This window comes from Eimeria mitis, genomic scaffold, assembly GCF_000499745.2.
Source record: "Eimeria mitis Houghton genomic scaffold, Emh_scaff2429, whole genome shotgun sequence".
Classification (NCBI taxonomy): domain Eukaryota; phylum Apicomplexa; class Conoidasida; order Eucoccidiorida; family Eimeriidae; genus Eimeria; species Eimeria mitis.
This window is the reverse complement of record NW_013570766.1, coordinates 1,719-2,366: the sequence shown is the minus strand read 5'-3', so window position 1 is coordinate 2,366 and position 648 is coordinate 1,719.

The following is a 648-nucleotide window of genomic DNA, read 5'->3' as shown; positions in this document are numbered from 1 at the left end:
CCCCAAACAAGCGGCTCATAATACCTTAAAAAATGCATAAAAGATCAATTAAATTAATTTTTTGAGTTTATTTTATTTTATTTATTTAAATAAATTATATTTTAGTGAATATAAAACAATTTTTGGGGGCCTTCTGCAAGGGCCCGCCGCTCTCAGGTGTATATCGAGAGGAGGGGGAGGGCCTGGTACTCCACCCCTTTTTTTTTTGTTTTTTTTTCTCAGCTCAACGAAATATAAATAAATTTAATTTATTTTATTTAAATTAATTAAAATAAAACAATAAAACAATTTATTGGCGGCGAAATCATATACTCATACTCTCATACAATACACCCAATCGAGCTGCCTATACACCCCAACCACACAACAGACCTTCTAGGGTTTATCGTTTCATCCCTTTACAGCACCACACACAAAACTCTAAACCCTAAACCCTAAACCCTAAACCCTAAAACATTAAACCCTAAACCCTCGCAGCAGCTCATCAGGCTAATTCTCTCTCTAAGACAACTCAAAAAGAAGAGAGCAATAAACCACCGAAATAAGAAAGTCTGCATTGCTGCAACTCAACACTTTCTCCTTTTTATTTTCTAGGGTTTAGGGTTTAGGGTTTAGGGTTTAGTGTTTATTTGTCTCTAGAGCTGTTGT